The sequence below is a fragment of the Lycorma delicatula genome, chromosome 2 (genome assembly GCF_047948215.1).
Source record: "Lycorma delicatula isolate Av1 chromosome 2, ASM4794821v1, whole genome shotgun sequence".
NCBI classification, from domain to species: domain Eukaryota; kingdom Metazoa; phylum Arthropoda; class Insecta; order Hemiptera; family Fulgoridae; genus Lycorma; species Lycorma delicatula.
This window is the reverse complement of record NC_134456.1, coordinates 189,810,603-189,831,661: the sequence shown is the minus strand read 5'-3', so window position 1 is coordinate 189,831,661 and position 21,059 is coordinate 189,810,603. Positions and strand designations below refer to the sequence as shown.

General features: G+C 26.8%; 1 protein-coding gene across 1 annotated transcript in view; it reads left to right on the top strand.

Annotated features, from left to right (window-relative positions):
• Window positions 1-21,059, top strand: part of Nost (Nostrin) — a 201,614-nt gene that overhangs the window by 5,717 nt on the left and 174,838 nt on the right. The gene's annotated exons all lie outside the window — the stretch shown is intronic.

Here is a 21,059-nt window from a genome sequence, read left to right as displayed (position 1 = left end):
CTCATACAGTTCTTTTTTGTTTTCCTATATTTGGAAGAATTACATGTTTTACTATGTTTTACGTACCTACTAAAATAAGAAAAAAATCAATGAAGATATTTTTGACTTGATATAACAGTAATTTATTTTTCATGACTATCTATTTGCGTAGAAATAAAAATTATTTGAAGGAGTTTTACAAAATTTATATCTAGTTGGTGACCGAATATTTTTACATTTTTAATGAAATATTAGTTATTTCCTACAAATAACTTCGTAAAAATTATCGTAAAATTCAAAATATATTAACTATTTTACTTGCTTCATTTCTTGTCCTTAAAGTGGACTATCTAAAATAATTCGCTGACTAGTATATCACAAAAAAAACTGTTTTTGTTGAAAGAGGATCCTTTATTACATTTTGAAAGAATTTTTATAAATAATTTTTATTTTCTGAAATTTAAAAAAAGATAATTAAATAAACATTTTATTTATTAAAAAATTATTTCAGATTTCATTTTCTTTTTAGCTTTTCATTAAATCATTTTTATAATTCATCCTCATCGTTAAATTTTTATTTTTATTTATTTATTTATATTTTTTTTATTATTAAATTAGAGGAAAACTTGATAAGGATTAATTCTTGATAAGGACATCGAAAAGGATTTTTCTATTGATTTTTTTTAAAGTGTATCTTAAACAATCGAATGCAAAAAAAAAATTATGTTTTTATAAGGGGAGGGGGAGCGGGCTTCTCAGAAAACATTTTAAGTTAAAAGATAGCTCAGATTTCATTCAGGGTAAAAATAGGTTCATCAAACAAGCTAATATAAAATCGGTTTTGCTGTTCCAGTTTGATTTCCATGAAAAACAAACAAATAGACGGACATAAATGGAGTTGAGATAACGTTTTTCAATTTTATGGGAAAATAAAAGGTATAATTTTAATTTTTTTTCTCGCCAGTTTACAAAAAAAATTATAGAATTTAAATGTATTTTGATCTAATTTTATTTTTTTAACCTTTTCAGATCATGTAGCCATTAAACTGGCTATGTACGGCGTCAGTTTTAAAACGCTGTTACAAAATCATTTTATATGGCATCTAAGTCGGTTATTTTGTTTTGTATTCACAAAGGAATCAGTTTTATTACACAATTTGAACGACGTTAATACGATGTAAAATGTTTTATTTAGACTAGAAAGAATATGACTATTTTTCTCTCAGAAATGTGCTTGTGCGTGTGTGTGTGTGTGTGTGTGTGTGTGTGTGTGTGTGTGTGTGTGTGTGTGTGTGTTGGGTATTATAATTGCTATGAGGGTTACAGATTTATTTATTATTTACATTATCTAGCAACATATCGATGTATTGAAACACATAATATATACGGCACACAAAAAAAAGGAATTTGTGGTCATAAATACGTCATTTTACTTGAAGTCTATAAATATCTGTTCTGACAAATGATATCGGTAAACATGTAACACATCGATTCGTAATGAATAAGAGTATATAGTAAAAATGGTTTTTTGTCAATCTGAATAGCCTTTTGAGTGGTGGGAATTTTTATAAAACGTAGTTTTCTGAATTTACTTTCACTTATACTAATATATGTAACTAATCTGTGATTTATGACACGGGTTTTTCATCATATTTTGCCCAATTTTCAACCGATTTGCTTGAAAGTATTATTTTTAAACTCAGCAAACTACTTTTCATAAACAAAAAGCAAAAAAAAAAAATTTCGCTAATAAAAACGCGATACGATAGAAATGCGCAAAAAATATTCTGCAATTTAATTATTATTATCATTTTTCTACTGTTTCAATATTTTTGTTGTTACAGGCGTAAAAAATATCCAATCGTAACGGTTTGTTTTTGTCAAAATCTGTTAAATCTCTTTAATATACTGTAATTTTTTGAAATTTTTTTCACAAGAGGGTAGCATAAGACTACGAAGGGAGGCAATCAGATACCAACATATTTTCGCGGAGTGCTAATCAACCGCGGATCATTGTGATGGGAAAAGGTATTAATACAAAAATATATTGACAAGTATTATACTATGAACATGATGTAAGATAATTACCATTAGGATTTATTTTGTATAACACTGAAAATATCTTGCTCGCGTAGGCAAGATAAACTTTATTTATAAATAGTGAAAAATGATATTTTTGGAGGCCTGGACAGATTCTGGAGGGTGGTGGCTATTTTCAGTAGCCCATCTGGACAAGTAACTCAGCTGTGGTGAAGTAAGCCAACAACTGTGGTTACAATTTATACTAATAAACACCTACTGTGAGACAAACAAAGAGTGTTATACGGTAGACAAATAAATAATTACATCTAGCAGCCAAGTAAATTAGTTGCATGAGCCAGATTTTTTATTATTTTTTTAAATGTAATGAAATAAAAAAATATGTACCTTTTTAAATAATCATTCGTTATTTATTTATTTGCACGAGTAAATGTCGTTTAACACAAGATTATAATATTTTCTTTTTTTTGTAATATAGATGAGATGTATATTTTATTGCTAATGAAATTTCTAAAATTTGATTGTGATTCAAATCTAGAACTTTTGACATGAATGGCTAAAGCCAAATCGAAATATGATTTTTTTCTAAATGATCGTTTAATACATGAAGTAGCGTTAAAACAAACGTTATATCATGTATGGCAATTCGAATGGAGAGCTCTTTACTTAAATTTTGAAAGGAATATTGTTACTGTTTTCTTGCATGAAATTAATTTGTTTACGTATATACGTCAAACGTTGAAAAGTAAGATTAGAGCATACACAATCGTTATCGAGAGATGTTACCGTAAGATGAATTCATTTAAATTAATTAAATGTTAAATTTAAATTTTTGAACAATGTTTCAAAAATATTTCTTTTTCACAATATTTTATAAACAATAAAAAATGTTATTACATCCATATTTCTTTAAATTACTGAAGGTTTACTTTTAACATTTTTCTAAATTCCATCATTCAAATCTACTCGTAAAAGATTATGGCGTTTAATCTTTGAACAGTATTACTATTGTCTAGCAAATTTAGGGCTAAATTATTTAACTAAATCAAATGTTTAAATGTTTGCCGATAGCTGATATTGAAATGGCATATCTAATTTTTAAGAAATTTTGAGATATTATTTATAATTTTTTTTTTTTGTAAATCTTTATTTTGAAATTATTGTAGAACTTCGACGTTTCTATTACTAGCGATGCCCCACCACATCTGGATGCTGTTAGACCAGACGTATTTTAAAATAGTTTTTTACCGTAATAACTTGTTATTTTAAAGACAACTACTTTTCTCTCTCTAGTAGTCAATATATTGCACAAAATTTAAAATTAGATTATTTTCTTATTTATTTATTATCAGTTGCACACTGCAATAAAAGTCATTCACATTGTATATAACAATTACAATTATACACAATGTTATAAAAGTGAATAGAAATAACCTAATTCTAAAAATATACAGTAAAATGAAGTAAAGAAGACAAAAAATTAGACAAAAAAATGATCCAATTACAATACTGAGCGCTATATATTATATATAAACACATTAATACTTACACAGTATTGACAGAATTATTGACAAAATATTTTGGTCACTTGAAAAAAAAAAAAACATATTCACTTACAAAAAAACTTACAACAGATTTCACATTATACGATACAGAAAGAATAATAACAGCCAACTAATGCAAGTAATAAACATTTAACGATTCTAATAACACTTAAAAGGAAAAGATAATTTTATTCTTATGTGATTTTTCTAAATGAATCTTTTGTCAACGTTAGATATTTGATTTCATATTTTGTGACAGATTTTTTTAATGTGTCATTTTTGGAAAAATTTGTTTTCTAATGAAAATGTAATTTAACTGCATTCATTTTAATATTCGATTTCTTAAAGACCTTTTGAAATTGATTTAATTATCCCTGGATCTAATTGGATTTAATTTATCTAAATGGATTTAGTCTACATCCATTTAGTTATCTAAATGAATTTAATTTATTCCTGGATTTATTAATAATTTTCGGCGATAATAATTTGACTTTTTTTTTAACATATTTACCAACATTATACAGAGTTTATCACAAAGTTCTCCCGGGACTTTCATAATCTATTCTACTAGTGAAGATAATAAAAAATTTCGTATAAATACATGTCCTAAAATGCGTCGTTGGGGAGTTACGGCTGGTGAAAGATTTCGCTTGGATTTCAGCTAACCCGGTTAAATGAGATCGTACTGAGATTTTTAGGATGTTAATTTAGGGGCAGAGAAATGTGTTGAAAATGGCTGACTCATTTTTTAACATTTATTATAAAGTAGTATGTATAATGCACTTTCATCTAGTGTACTGGTTCTAAATACGTAACATTCTGATTTTTCCAACTTTTCGTTCGTTTAATTCAATTTGTCTTACACCACGTTGTTGAAAATTAAATTCTAGGGAAGTTTTGTTTATGTGTTTATTAGCCACTTACGAGTAACAATGTTGTTGTATATCATACATAAAAAAACATGGGTTTTTACCCCTATTTATTGGGTTTAACCCCAGATTTCTCATGAAATTTTGCAGATTCGGTTCTGAGACCCATTTTATTCAATTTTTCAGGCAAATTCCAGAAGAAATCACTAATTCTGCTCCTTAATTAATATCCGAAAAATTTCAGTACGAACTCATTTCACCGGGGTAACTGAGATCCGAGCGAAATCTTTTACTAATCGTAACTCGCAATCGAAGAATTTTAGGACATATGTTGTAGGATTTTTTCCATTGTTTTCACGAGTAGAATAGGTTATAAAAGTCCCAGGAGAACTTTGTGATACATCTGTATAGAATTATACAATATTATTTTCTTAGAAAAAATAACAAAGTATATTAAAAATACAAAAGAAAAAGTAAATTTTTGAATTAATAAAAAAGTTAATAATTGAGTCATTTATATGAACCTATAATACACATTATATTTATAGCTTTTAACTAAAATGGTATTATCTAAAACTGCAGATCCTAAATAAAACTATTACATTTTTACAAGGACATTATAACATTACTGTTAGATTATGTAGTGAAAGGAACTCGGTTTTGTTTTCTTCGCGTGTTTTATTATTAGAGTTCCTTAATATAATGGTTACCTTTTAATAACAATAAATTATATTTTATGTAATTTATTATAATTATTACTGTTATAAGTTGTTAAATGTAAGAACTTAAAAACAGCTCTTATATTTTTACTACGCTTTTTTTTAAATCTTTTAATATCGATGCTCTGTTTATGGAAGCATTTTTAGTAGCTGTAATTACCAATTTGAACTTTTGAACGTACTTTGTGAGCTTGAAATTTAAAGAAATATTACCTTCTCATGTAATTTGTGACGAAATTACAAGAATAAAATTTTATTCTGGGTAAGGATGAATATAGCCCCATCCTTTTTCGTTCAGTGTTGCAACTATTAGTTACATAAATATATTTTGTCTATAGATAACATTTACCTAATCTTGTGTCAACTCCTTGATTTTTATCCTCGCTAAATGATCTAAAAATCTAATGAGAATTTTCTAAATTGAATTTTTATTTTATTTTTAGGACAAAACATTTGATTTATTTATGATCTTTGAAAATTAAAAGATTCAATAAACAAAAAAATAATTCGAATGTTGTAAGCTTACATAAAATAAAATAAATTAAAAAAAACAAAAAAATAATATAAATTAATGAAAGAATTTTAATATTAGTATTATAATCTATTCATATTAATAAATCTTCTTAAAATCATATATTTATTTTTATTATTAATGTAAGATAATTACAATCTAATTAAATAAATAGTTGAAATTTAATTAGTCTTAATATTATAAGCTCTAGAATAAAAATACTTAGCAAATTAAGGACAGTTTAAAAGGTGATTCAGATTTACTAATATTGTGAGAAACAATCTTTGTATGCGACTCAGAATGCCCAAGTGTATATTATTATTTTTTTGCTTAAAGTTGGTTATTATTTTTTTGCTTAAAAAATATTGCTTAAAGCTTTAGAACTGCTGGAAAGATCTGAATAATTCTTTGACAATTATTTAACTACCTTTTATAACGAACTTTGAGGATGATTTTAGACTAAATATATTCAGAAAATTTAGTTATTTTATTATTAGTAAAGCCTAACATGACAGAAAGTCGTGTTTTACAGTGAAGTGTTTTTCGTGTAATAATATTTTAATAACTGTTTAAATCACGTTTTCTAAGAGACAGCCAGGTGGTTCCCTTGAATGAAAATTTAAACTAATATTTTAGTATGTAATTTATCAAAAGCGGTTAAACTGTTTGTAAGAAATCAAATATTTAATAGAAAATGTTGGTTAACAAATTATTTTTATACGAGTATTAAACGAATAACGTAATTTTTTGTAGTCGCTGTCTGTGTATTGTATGTATAAAGTTACTTTCATAAATAATTGTTAAGTTGGATTTTGTTTTCATGTCATTTTTGCGTTCCATTCAATACTAAAGTAAAAGAAGTTTTGTTTCAGTGTTTATTTCAAAGAGCTAATTTTCTCGGTTTTATGTCTGTTTTTACTATTTGATCAAGATTACTTATTAACAACATTAACTGTTCTGACAAAGCTTGAAAATTAACTCATTTTAACAAAACATTACATTTTACAGGCTTGAAACTTTTTTTTTATTTTTTAATATTTTTTTGCTGTAATCATCTTTTATTCTGAACTTAAAATATTTATCAGTAATACAGTATATACAGTAATCAGTATATACATTATCTTGATGAACCGTAGATTATTGGTATATACTTGTTTAGCACGCACTTTACAAAAATAAATAAATAGATTAATAAAAATTAAAGTAATAAGAAAAAAACTAAACCATTTTCATAAAAATTTATTTTAAATTACATGATCAGAAAGCATTTTAACAGTAAAATTCATGCGATAAAAATTTTATAAAAAAATTTCAAATTTTAATAAAATATTTTTCCCATATTATAGGATTAAACAAGTTGATTTTTCTGATTTACATGCTCTAGATGAGTTTTATTTAAGGTAATACTAGTGGCTCCTTACTGTTCTATAATGTTATTATTACAAGTAATGTTAAACATTTAAAAAATTCGGCTAAAAACCTAATTCCATTTTCGATATATCTCACACCAACCCCCTTGTTTTTCTCTTTCCTTTCCTACCATAGGTAAAATGTGTGCTCAAAACCTATTTACAGACCGTCTAGACGTTCTGCCAGACGGATTTGTTTACTTCTGCTTGAAATGGCCCGCAGATATGTCATCAAGCAGCGACAATCCTTCAAAGTGATTTTTCTGTGAGTAATAACCTCGAAAAGTACCAATTAAGGAATAAATGAAGTTTTTTGAGGATTTCTGAGAGGAAAATCAAGTTTTGGATCCGATGACGCTTGATGACATGTATGTGGGTCATTCTGAGCTGAAGAAAAATTCGGCCTTTCCGTTCAGTAGAACGCTCACAAGGATTGGAAATAGGGCCTCAGCACAATTTTTTTTAATAGTTTTTAATTATTTTTTTAAGATAGAAAGACGGATAAAATTTGAATCAATTTCCATTTTAAATATAGATTTTAATATTATGCAATATTCTTTTAGTGTATCTTCAGAAAAAAAAGTATTTTAAATATTTTGATATTTTAAAGAGTTTTTATTAGTGGTAAATAAGCGTGAAAAAATATAACTATTTTTTTCTGCTAATTTCAAATATACCGCACATTACGCAGATATCCATTTTGAGACTTATAAAAGTAGCTAGCCAAAAAAAATATTTTTACAAATTGTCTATAAAAAAAAAATAATAATCACGTTTAGGACAGCGGCAATCATTCCTTTTTGGAAAAAAGTTGGTAAAACGTTTGATTTTTTCAACACTATAAAATCCCCGATTGTTTGATTTTTTGTGATGTTCGTTTTGTGGAAGTGTTCTCTTTTACTTTTCGGACTGTCATTGGATTACGTTTCGATTTTGAGTGATCAGGATAATTAAATTTTATCGATTGTTGTTCCTTAAAATTTTGATAGAATATTTAATATTTAATTGTGTTACAAAAAGTAACAGCTCCTGCTTATTATACTGTTTTATCACCATATCAAAATATTAATTTGTATAAAAATATACTCGGATATCTTTAAAATAAATTACAGTATAATAAAGTCTAGAAAACACTGCCGGTTTACAAGAAACTATTAATTGACGTATTGATGTTTGTTTGACTTGTCTAAAAATTGTACTGTCATTTAATACGAGGGTAATATATATTCGTATTTTATTTAGGAAGTAAAATATTAAATATCTATTTATATTATATTATAATTATATTATTTCGTTTTAATTATTCCTGTAATTTTTACGTGAACATTTTTATGTCATTAATTTTGTTGATTAAACTCATAATTAATACATTTTGTTTTGTCTCTGAGAACGACCACAACAAATTTTAATGATTCGTTAAATTTTATCTTTATTTCTTGAAATAAAAGTAATCTTAGTAATAAAAATTTAAGAAACCTTAAAATTTCCATTGACGATGGTTCGACAGTTTAAAATTAAGTGTTAAAAATTCCCTTTTATCTCTACAATATGTTGTAATAAAACAGTTGGGACTGTTAACATATGCTGATCAGGTTTTTTGATGTAATTTTTTTATATATATATTTACTACATTTTTAATTAATTTATTTACTTAAACAAATGTAAGACATATGGTAAAAGTCGTCTTGACCAGGTAAATTGCGGCGGTGTAACCACGTTACGTGTGGAATTTAACGATTTCTCTATTCCTTCTATAGAAACGGGAAGTTAAGTAAACTACAGTAACAGTAGAAAAAAGAAGTAAGTAAAAAAATTACATTTTTCTTTAGCTTCTAGCTAAATTTTCCAGCTTTACTTTGATTACTGATTTACTTTGGTTAAGTATTATAAAATTAACTTTTTTTTAAAAATAATTTTCACTTAACTTAAATGTCAATCTTACTGTTTATCATATTTAAAAATTTAGCTGATATATTAAGAAAGGTATGCTCACTTTTGAGACCAATGAAGACCCAGTTGATATTTTAAAAAATCTAGAAAAAATTCACTTATAATTAACAACTCAGTAAAGAGTATTCAAATTGAATAAATTCTAGTTTAAAAAATATAACAACTGACTTATGTCAGTGGTTTCCTGCACAATAATTAATCTCTAAGTTTCCAATTATTACCAATCTGACCGTTTTTCGAACAAGGATTTTTTTCAAATAATACCTCTTATACCTGGGGATAAGAGGTCCAAATTCGGCCAGAACAATAAAAGACTAATGTAGTTAATATGACATGCTTTTATAACATTTAGTGTATTTCATCCTGATGTAAAGACGTGCTAGTTTCAGAAGTAATCAAAAAAGGTTACTTTCGTTTAATTTTTCTTCAGTTTTTTAAATATAAATTTAAGTGATGAAGTAACATTGAATAGTTCATCAGGAAAAAAATGGAGAATAGAATAAAATTATCCTTATCGTTTTAACGTTATTATGAAGTAATAAAAATTGTTAAATGAATCTTCAAATCGGTAAGCAAAAAAATATTGCGACTGGTACATTAGATTATGTATGTCATTACAAACTTAATCAATAATGTTTTTTTTTTTTTACTGTAACGACACAGCAACTTTACAATCTGTTCAGCAAGATAACTGAACAATAAGTAAGTAATATCTGTTTGAACTAACATTAAGTAGCCACAGACCCAGCGGCTTGTGACTTAATTAAATAGAAGAGCACTCCGTACGGCCAGACCATAAAGTCACCTAATTGAATCGATAAGGCAAACCAAGAATATTATTCCTCAGCAATCTTGAAAAATCACTGATCGTTTTATCTAATAAATTGACCGCCAAATAATTCCGGTGCCGATCCAAACGATTTTGATACCGTAGGCTGACCAGAGAGATTTCCTGCCGAGCGGTTCGCAACTTAAGATACATGAGGCTATTACTTATGTACCAGAGTATGTTGAACATTTTCCGCAGTGTTTTTGTCTGATAGCGTTCAAGTACGTTAATACTGGAGTTGCACACTGTACCCTACAATTCAAGCCCGTAAGTTCAAACGGGCTTCAAAACGGATTTATAAATCAATAATTTACTTCCTGCTGAAAGCCCCGAGATCTATCTCCTATCAGCCAGTACATGTGTTTAAACTTGAGATCCGACTGTTTCCGCTTAGATGTGATATGTTTGGCACAAGTAAGTCGTCGATCAAGATGAAAACCCAAATATTTACAGTCCTGAAATCTCGGAATCGGAACATTGAAGATAGAAGAAACAGGAGGACAATATTTCTAACGAAGGGTGAGCGTGACGTGCTTTGATTTTATCAATAAATTAATGTATGTTTTATTACGATTTAAGTTGCTTGTATTCTTTATGAATTGATTTTGAAATAACCGACACATTTTCTGCAATATTAACAAAAAATCCTCTATGTAGTACACCCCAAACATAAAACATGATATAAAAATACATTTTTCAAATAAAAAAATTATAATTTTTTTTAATTTGTATGTTAATCTTTCTTAATAGTCAAATAATAATTGATTACGTAAGATTAATTTTTGTAATAAGTTATGGCTAACGAAGCAGTGAAAAATTGTCAATAGTGGTTTAGAATAATACACAGAACTAGCTGTTGAGAAGTCAGCTTGTTCACCGTAACGTAGACTATCGCTTATACGAGGATCAGATGAAAAGTAATACCTGTTCATGTAGGTGGTCTGCGCATGTCTGTTCCAATTCAGCGGGTCTCAGTCACGTTCTTAATCTGTTCTTTATTCACTTTGTAAAAAATTTGTGTGTTTCGTATGGGTAACTCGAGGAGTAAATATAATGTTATGGAGCGGTATATCTCTTCTTCACCACCCGAACAAAAAAAGATTTAAGCAGGCAACCTCAATTTTCGGATCTAAAAAATACCTCTTAAGTTCAGACCGGTGAATTTATTGTTTCTTTATAATTTATTGCTCCTAGACAATAGTCTAGACATTTGAATAGTCAAGACTTATTATAATATACTCGTAATAAGTATTTAATTCACCTAATTAACTAAGTTATGTAAACTATGGTATGGAGAAAACGAGATTCTATATGACAGAAAATTTGCAAACATTTACACGCTATCATTTTAAAATGCATGCTGTAGTATTGGTATATATTATAACAAAAAAAAATGCATATAATAAAATTATAATGATAAAATGAAATACAACGGGAATGTATTTAGTAAAAGGAAAAATACGATCTATAAAAAAAAGAAACAGGAATAGGAAAATAATTAATGGCAAATCATTAGTAATAATAATTTTTATAATTTATAGTTTACGTATAATATATATTTTTTTTTTTAGTGAACCTACGCATATAGAATTACAATGGTTCTCATACTTTCTCTAGTAATTTTAACTGAAGATTCTTTCTGTTTTTCAATATTATTAAGGAATTCATTTGCGTTCAAGATTTTTTTTTTTAATAAAATAATTAAGACAATTGTTACAGTTTTCTTTCACCTGTTACATTTTTCCAGTATTTTATATTTACTTTTTTTATTTCTAAAAGCTCCATTTCCAATTTTCATGATTTTATCCCTTAAATTTTTTTTCAGTTACTATTTCCATCTGATGCGCACATTCATTTCCTGTGCAGATAAATAAAATAATCGTTTGTTTGTCTATAGTCTTTATAAACAACCTTACCGTATTTATTTTGTTTCAGTTGCATCCATCACATCATTTTTTGTTCCTACCGCATCAGTTTTGAAGTTCCATAAAATATAATTTTTACCGTAAGAATTTATCCATTACTTATTTAGGTTCTATACATTTAAAACCTATTTATCACTCATAAAAGTTTCTTTAGCACCATCAAAACGGTATTTATACTTCCTTTGCTAGTGATATTTATGTAATCCGAGTCGCTTTCTTTGAAAGTAATGATATTAATAATACAGAGAATCTCTGTGATGAACAGAGTGAATTGAACTTCTGATTGTTGAACTTCTGAATTTCATTACGCTTAGATGTTGATGCGCAACAATTCCTTGGCTTGGTGATGAAGACAGCGGAAGACAATTCATTTATCAATTTTTCTAGTAAACCTGACTGGAATGCTTATTATTTCTTGAGTTACTTATCAATTTCTAAGGTGGAAGTCATTTCAGATCGACATTATTCATGTGTATATTCATAACGTAGCATCCTATGCCAGGCTTACTATTAAAAGTAAGAAGTGAGAAGTAAAGTGATTCCCTTTTTAACGTACCGAATATAAGCCAAATAAGATAATGTTGATATTCAACCTCATCAGTAACACGTTATCTGTTCTGACTTTTCAGTCATTGTGGACAGACTGTTTAATGGATTTCAATTATTTTACCCAAAAAGCAACTTTGGCTAGTACTACTTTATTTCAAATTACTTTTTATACGTCACAGCCTTAATAAAAACCAGGGTGCTTGTGTAAGTACAAATTAACGTACTCCTTTCAGTGGGAAATAATTTATTGCATTTACCATTTTCACAGTAAGGGATCGATTACGTACAATACATCTAAAATCTAAAGAAAAACTAATATTATATTAATTAAATAATTTATTATGTACGTGTAAAATCAATGGTATAATTAAATTTAATGTCATTTTATTATATTACCGTTATTTATAATTACATAAAAAAAATAATAAATCTTAAGAGAAACGAGAAACTTATATATATATATATATATAAAGCTTTCTCTCAAATAACATTTGTACAATTTTAATATGGCTAGCTGATTACATGAAGATAGATGGATTAAAATTCTTTATACAACTCTCCATATACGTATATTAAATAGAAAATACAAGATAAATTGTTGTATGTAGACATTATGATAAATAAAATAAAGTAATGTGTACAATAATTAGTAAATGAAAGAAAATTATCACTTTTTAAATATTTTCAATATTTACTTATTTACATTCATTACCCTATTATTTATTATTTGTCATGATTCATATTATTGTGAAAATAGTTCATATATTTTAAATATGATTAATATTGTGGTAGATTTAGAGATATTTGAAAATTGTATAAAAATGATAGAAATAAAAATGATAAAAATGCGTGTCCTTATAAGTATTTTTCTGCTCAAATTTAATTTCTTTATTTATTAAAATTACTAAATATATATAAATTAATACGTCATCTTATTACTCTATTTAAATATTTTAATAATCTATTTTGTATTGTAATTCTTTACCCAAAAAAATTACAATGAAATTGTAAACCGTACGGAAAGTCTCGTAGATATCATTTTTTCCGCTCAAAAAACAAAAATGTCTGTAATATAAATAAAACTGTTTTTAACAAAATGATACTGATATCAAAAGAGTTAAGACACTACATTTTTTATTATCAAATCTGTTATTAATTTAGAATTTTGTTTGAAAAAAATACATGTTAAATATATGTAATAAACAATAGATATAAAATAATAGATAATAAGCAATGTTTAAGAGTTCCGTATAGCAAACAAAAAAAAAAAGAAAAAATATTTAAAAACTCTTACCGGCGAGAATTCATTTATTAAACAACGATATCTGTGAGACTCTCACCGTACGGTTTACAATTTCATTGTAATTTTTTTTATATCACTGCGTTTTGTTAGATTATTCATTTACTTTTTTTTATGAATTACTGATTGTTATCTTATGGATTTATTATTAAAATTTATTGCCTTTCTAGAACAAACAAAACGAATTTTTTAATTTCTCGGCCAGTTCTTATTGTTGATAGTCATATCATTCACTTCATACCATATTTTTTCCTTTTTTAACAAAACTAGTATAATGACCATCACGAATCGAAGATCCGTTAAGTAATACTGCACTTATTACTTTGTAAGTGTATCCCTCGATTTTTGTCGTATCCGTGGACACACTTTTTATATTATTGTTAAATTAATTTTTTTTCTTCATCAATTACTTCAAATAGTTCTAATTGTAGAATAAAGATTTTATCAATCGAATTTATTTCTGTTTTATGTAACAAATTTTTGTTGCCACATTGCAACATTTTCCTACTGTTCATGTTTTTTGTGTTTTGTTAGCAGGTATATTCTCTTCTAAACTAATACTTTTATTTTTTTTATTGAAGTGATAGGAATTAGAATAATTGATTAATCTTCAGTACTTTCGCTTACATAAGAGTATTTACTATTATAACAAGGTGTAGTATATTTTCTTTTAAATTTTATTATTTCAAGTGCATTATCAAGTTTTTGTACGCTACCTAGTACTATCAAGTACTGCTACCTAGCGGCGTGATTCGTAAACTCACCTTTTTGAGGAAAAAGTGGCATATTCAAGCCCCGCGGTTCATCAAATGGAAGAAAAAAACATTGTCTAACAAAAATCGAGGTATTTCTTTAAAAGTATTGTTTATTACAAATGCAAAACTGAAATATAATATTTTCATTCTTATTTTTTTTATTTTTTCCCCATCTTCATTTCCCTTTTAGGTTCGATCATGTTTAGAACTGTAAACATAGTTCGTTAACTTCGCCGTGCCGTCCAGTTCTCTGGACTCTTACTGGCGAAGTTCTAATGAACTTCATGATTAAATATATTTTGACACATCTAATAAGTATCATGATGTTTTGAAGTAATCTTGACAGGTTATTAACATGCTTTAAGTATTGAGTTAAAATATATTTTCTTGATTGTTTGACCTTCATCCTCGGATTTATATTTCAGACGAAGGAGCTAAATTAATAATATTATGATAATTAGACTGTCTTCTAGACTAGAGTTAAATTTTTTTTGCGAATAGTAATCTGTAAAATTTACTGTATTAATCGATTTTTTTAATCTATTTTTATATTCATCTTTTATTATATTTTTCTTAATTCAAATTGGAGAAAATTTAAAACAATTCTAACCGACCTGGAGTTATATGAGATCTAACTTAGGGGCATTGCGAGCAAGTCCAACATCTTAAAATGATTTCAAAATAAGCCAATGAGGTGTATAACAGAGGCACCTTGGTTTACAAAAAAAAACAAAACACGAAAGCATTTAAATACACAAATATTTAGGTTTACGATACGTCCGAGAGAAATACGTTTCAGTTTAAAGTACGAGTTGCGATTTAACAACCATGTGAATCACTTAACTTTGAATCTCCTAGAAAACGGGGATGGCGTTAAAAGATTAAAACGTCAGCACGTTCTGGATTTTAGTGACCAAATAGTGTCTTAAATGTAACTTCAGCTGTGAGTGCTGTGCATTATCTCTTCGATTTTCACTTTCAAATTTATTGCATATTTTTTCTTTTTCTTTTCACTTATTCATCGTTTTTCTTACTATCTAAGGCTTCTTTTATTTTTCTTTCTTTTGTTTTACTGTTAGATGTAAAATTTTGTTCATAAGTGCATGTGCTGCTTACCAGAAAAGTTCTTTATAATACTAGTGTGTAATTTTTAAGGAGTTTCGCTGGCTGGGAACTCTTTATCATGTGATTGCGAATGTGATCCAATTTAATTTACTTAAGGTTTATATAAATGCAATTGTAAAAAAAAAATTGGTAAATAAATCTTTAAATACCTTGTTAGATTGACATTAGGATTTTCAAAACATTTACGAATTGAGTACTTTTAATGTGTATCTCGTCAAAACTGTCTTAATTTTCTAAGGTGAAAACTGTCTTAATTTTAATTTAAAAAAAAAATTTATTGTTAGGAATCTTTAATTTAAACAAGTTAAAAGCTCTCATTATTTCCTTTTTTACTTATTTTTACTTCTGCACGGTCTTACATTCAACCTTAGATAAATAAAAGTATTTAACATATGTTTATTTAAACATCTTTATCTAATAGTTTAATGTTTTTTAATCCTCTCCTAAAAAAAAACTAAATTCTCTTTTTGTATGCAATAAAATTAATACGTAAAACCTATTTAAAAAAAAAAATAGATTGATTATACAATTGTCTCTATCACTCTCTCTCTCTCTCTCTCTCTCTCTCTATATATATATATATATATATATATATATATATATATATTACTGAAATTCTTAGTATCAAACGAATTAATCTGAAAAATCTTTATTATTATTATTGTTTAATTGATAATGATATTTAATTAAAAGATAATTTTAATGAAAATAACTTGTAAACTACAAGTTGTAGCAAAAATAACGTTATATAGTATCAAAGTTTTATTTTTTATCAATAAAGAAGTACTTTCAAAGTTTAACTACTCATGTAATTCAGCTTTTTTTGCAGTCGTACTGGATTTAGTCCAACTGTAATAAAATATGAACAGTAATGACTCACTTTGACTATACAGTTTCTTATTCATTTTAGGACTTTACAACGCACACAAATTTATATTTTATTAAAAATATCTTTTAATCAATCATCAATATTTTACACAAAAATTCTTTTATACATTACAATAATATTATCACGTACAAAATATGCAAAATGTTAACGATCAAAGCAAACTTATTATTAACATCGTATTTGGATAAAAAAATAAGCTTGAATAAATGCGATATTTTGTATAAAAAAATGAACTCCGTTTTTTTCATAGAAAAAAAACAGGCGGAACGACTGAATTATATAATTATTGTTTATTAAAAATTAAATAAATATAATTTATAATAAGCATTAAAGTTCTCTTTTATTTTTATATATCAATAAATATAAATATGAACCCATTTTAATGAAATCCCATATTAGTTAGATCATTTCTTTTCTTAGATGTTAGTCGTTTTTCTTACTCTGACTTGTATTAAGTACAGAAATCCTCAATTGGTATCGAAATTAGAAGACGGACGTACTGTGTTCTATTGAGTAGCACATTACTACATACAATTAAAATAATAATAATAATGAAGGGATATTTCATATTTTAAGTAATAATGAGCTAATTCATGAAATATTGGTGTTACTATTGGTGTTACATTTACCGCGTTTTCTGTGTGTTAATTGGGTCAAGTTTTTTTTTTCATCATCGTATAGTATTTTGTTTATTTATCGACAGATTACATTTCAATCATTTAAAAAATAATAATTTATTTATATTTTTGTTAATAACTAATTAAGACCATAAATAATCCTCAAATGTATTTAGAAAAAGATTCCTTTTTAGAACATTTTAAAGTTGTATTTCAAAAACAGTTGTCTTTTCAGTCGCAAATTTAATATCTCAAGTGCGAGATTTCCCGTCCATGTTCTGCTCGTTTAAATTAATTTATAAAACAGTAAATCGCTATTCAATGATTTTAGATGTTTGATAATTTTCGTTTAAAATTTTGGAAAAACCCTTTAAATTGGTGACTAGTATAATAAGAAAATATTTTTTTAGTATAATGAACAGATTTGATTTGAAGGGATTTTCATCAAGAGATTTGAATTTTTTGATGGTTTGACCTTAACACTTGAATTTGATCTGAACACCATTTTGGAACTCATTTCTTTGTAAGTTTCCAGAGTTTGTATATTACCAGTTACTAGGTAAACTATAATGATATGTTCTGATTTAAATTTTTCACCAAATTATTCCAGTGTAAGGTAGTAATACATTTTAAATTTCCAAATCTAAATTAAGAAGATCTAATCATGCATGAAGATATCATTTATTCCAGTTTTTTAAATATTTATTTATTTTTGTACTTTAAATAAATTCTTTATTATATCTTCAATTTTTCATTAAGACAAAAGTAATTAATTGGGTGAAGTAATGTTTGAATAAATCACTTTTAGAATTAAATTTAATTTGTAATCAAATATAATGTTTCTGAATATAAAAAAAACTGATTAACTTTTACACTTTTGTCGCAAAGCAATTAAATGTCTCACACAAACGATAGTTAATAATTCTCAGTATACAACATATATATATCGTACTGATGAAATATCGCTTTCGCACTTATCACGTAGCATGTGCAGTTAAACGCGCTTGTATTTAAATGTAGAGGTTGATAATTTGAATCTTTTTTTCCTGTATAGCCTCCGGTAATTACCGTTCAGATAATGCTCCACAGGATGAATGAGGATGATATGTATGAGTGTAAATGAAATGTAGTCTTGTACAGTCTCAATTCGACCATACCTGAGATGTGTGATTATTTGAAACTCAACCACCAAAGAACACCGGTATCCACGATCTAGTATTCAAATCCGTGTAAAAATAACTGACTTTACTAGGACTTGAATGCTGGAACATTCGACTTCCAAATCAGTTGACTTGGGAAGACACATTCACCACTAGACCAACCCGGTGGGTTGATAATTTGAACCTTTCTTTCTTTCTTTCTTTTTCCTGTTTAGCCTCCGGTAACTACCGTTTAGATAATACTTCTGAGGTTGAATGAGGATGATATGTATGAGTGTGAATGAAGTGTAGTCTTGTACATTCTCAGTTCGACCATACCTGAGATGTGGTAACCCAACCACCAAAGAACACCGGTATCCACGATCTAGTATTCAAGTACCTGTAAAAATAGCTGGCTTTACTAGGACTAGAACGCTGGAACTCTCGACTTCCGATAATTTGAACCTAACCTGTTTTAATTTAACGGCTCCTAGATACTGTCCTCTACTATCATTCTATTGTTAGATTTTTAATTAATATTATATTCTGACAGAACAGTACATGGAAGTAACAAGCTAGAGGTTCACTCATAATACGAACGAATGAGACAGCTGTCTTTCCATTTCAGAAAGATTATACCAAATATTTCAAAACTTCCAAAATATCATACGATCAAATTAACCTCTTACCACACTTTGATTTACTAGTTTATGGATTTCAAAAAATGAAATTAGCCCGATAATTCAATTTCATGGTGTAATAGAAAAAAAAACTTTTTTAAATTCATCTTAACTGAACTAAAACCACAAATGTAGAAAATGTTCAAAATCTAAGTTTTTACCTAAGATTCTAATACTTTTTCAAATAATTTAAGGACACGTTTTGTGGCTTAAATTAGCTTAAAATAGTAATTATGTTTTGCTAATTAAAAGATAATTGAGAATATAAGTATATTATTTACATAGTAATTTTTTAACATAGCATTTATTTATTTTAATTTAAATATGAAGAAATAAAATATCCCTGAGTTCTTCTCATGTATTGTTCCCGTATAAAAATTGGTGAGTATATTTTGTATTTGACATGACCTTTCACCGGGGCTACCTTAAAAAAGATTAACTCCCTTTTAATTCGGACCTCTGTGATTTATCTACAGTAAGAGATGGGATTCACCCGGTTTTGAATATTTTTAAGAACATAACACTGTTATATGAATAAGAAAGTTGAAAGTCTACAAAAAAAGCCAGGCTTGGGTGCGGAGGGATAGAAGGTCGCTACTCTTTAAATATAGTCTAATAATACACTTGTATTTTATAATACTCGTACATAGCCGTAACCAGTTTTCCATTAGATATTTGATATATTTTCCTATACTGCGCCAATAGAGTGAACCATTACCTTGAAATTATTAATATTATTTTTGAATAAATTTAAATATATTTCATTAAATAGTAAAAAAGTATGTCTGTGATAATTATTATAATCTATCTTCATAAAAAAAAAAATTACTTAACTCTTATATAAAAATTATACAAGTAATTTACACACACCAAAGGAAAATTACCTGTCACGATAAATAAGCTTTACGTACGTACGGTAATTAACATAAAATGCCTTATTTCTACATATTTTATTACTATTATTATCAAACTTACACGAATGCCAAGGTCATATGTTATATAATAATATAATACTACTAAACTAATACTTTTGAAAGTTTGCCAAGTTTTCCCTTCTTATCCGGACCGAAGTAAACATGCATTACTTGTTACTTATGTTTCCTTTAGCTTAACCGCCTAAACGATGAATGTAACAAACATTTCATCGACCTACTTACCGTACTATTCTTTCATTCACCGTTGAATTGTAAACAAACAAGAATATACAGCCTGTTTGGAGTATCTGCTCATTACCAGAATAATTTATCTTAGTCGAATCCCATTTATATAAACATTGTTCATCCTTTTTTAGAGGGATGCAACATATAGAAAATATAGTAGACAAATTAGTTATAATGAAAAATGTGTTACATTAAAAAAGTTATTATAATTTACTCGTATGTATCTTGCACGTAATGCGGTTTGTATAATAAGTCTCTTCGTAATGATTTTCTCATCAATCAATGTCTAAGACTATTATATTATTAAGTACGAATCGATACAAGTAATATGAAGTATCCAAAATTAAAATTTTGTCGTATTGTTTTGTTTGATTCATGAGAATAGTTAAATTGTAGGTTTACAGTATAAATTTTTTTATACTTAATCCTAAATCGAAATCAGAAGCAATAAGGTTTGTTTAGAGACAACCTATTTCAGCAAAAAATTTCAAAGATGAATTTTTTAAAAACTACTATTAAACTTTTTGATAGTAATCTAGTAATTATGTAAAGCTAAAACCGAACAGCCTTATTCGTCTCCCAGAAATTCTTCCATAACAATAACTCCACTTCCATAACTATTACGCTTGTACACAAAACAAATTTAAATAATTTATTATTTTTACACGTACATATAATATATAATAATAGATTCTGAGTATAATTTAGAAGGACATTTAAAACGGACAGTATTCTGTTATTAATGTTTTCTTTTTAAATATAAAAATACGTAGTTTAATTAACAAATTTATTTTTCTTTCCTTTTAATTCCTAAAGCTTAAATTTTTTAGTATTCAACAATGATATTAGAAATGAGAGATATACGATTGTAAATTATATAAATGAATAATAAGCAACTGAATTGAAGAGGTTTAATTTAGAAAACATATTTAATTTATTTTAAGAGAATGACATTTATTAATATTAATAATAACTGTTTTTTAGTCTAATAATAGATAGACAACAAATCTCTATTTTAAATAGCTTTAAATTCAGTTACGGTTACTGTAGTACGGGGTTCTCTTAATATG